The 620-nt window shown below is 61.5% G+C and overlaps 1 protein-coding gene across 1 annotated transcript in view; it reads left to right on the top strand.

Moving 5' to 3' along the window:
- Positions 1 to 620, top strand: part of LOC104493043 (HIG1 domain family member 1A, mitochondrial-like) — a 1,978-nt gene that overhangs the window by 215 nt on the left and 1,143 nt on the right. The gene's annotated exons all lie outside the window — the stretch shown is intronic.

Raw genomic sequence — 620 nt, 5'->3', positions numbered from 1 at the left:
TGCAGCCTCAGTGTGGTGACAGCAGTGCCACTCCTCACACGGAGAGCGCTTGGGTCACCTGGGGTGAACTATGCCCAGCGGGTGCCAGCAGATCTCTGTCACCGGTGACTGCAGTCACAGGACTTTGCTCTCCGGCGTACTGTGAACTGCAGGAGCCCAGGTTCTCCCGAGCGCGTTGGCAGAACTTCCCTTCAGCCCGTGTGGGAGCTCGTTTGAAGGCCCTAAACCTCTTAATTGGTATTTAATGAAGCTGCCACCGCAGTGGAATACACCCCACGCTTGGGACGTGGCAGCGGCCTGTGAATGATGTGATCAATATCCTAAAGCGGGAGTGAAGGGACGGAGCTGGGAAACGCGTACCTCGCTGCTCCGTGTCCTGTGCGGGCGACAGCGGGCGCAGGCTGAGCCGGCACCGCCGAGGCTCTGTTTGTTCTCCTGAAGGATTCACAGTGAACTCTATCCCTGTGAGAGAGAACCTTGCTCGCCCTCTGTCCCTGCAGCTCGGGACAAGGGAGGTGGCGTTTGTCCCGTCCCGCTGACAGCTGGCCAGTCGTGCCCGCATCCCGAAGAGCAGCCTCCGCAGGCTGCTGGTATGGCAAGGCGGGTCCCCAGGCCGCGGG

This window comes from Buceros rhinoceros, unplaced genomic scaffold, assembly GCF_000710305.1.
Source record: "Buceros rhinoceros silvestris isolate BGI_N320 unplaced genomic scaffold, ASM71030v1 scaffold32044, whole genome shotgun sequence".
Lineage (NCBI taxonomy): Eukaryota > Metazoa > Chordata > Aves > Bucerotiformes > Bucerotidae > Buceros > Buceros rhinoceros.
Note: the sequence above shows the minus strand (reverse complement) of the source record. Positions and strands in the feature narration are given on the sequence as shown.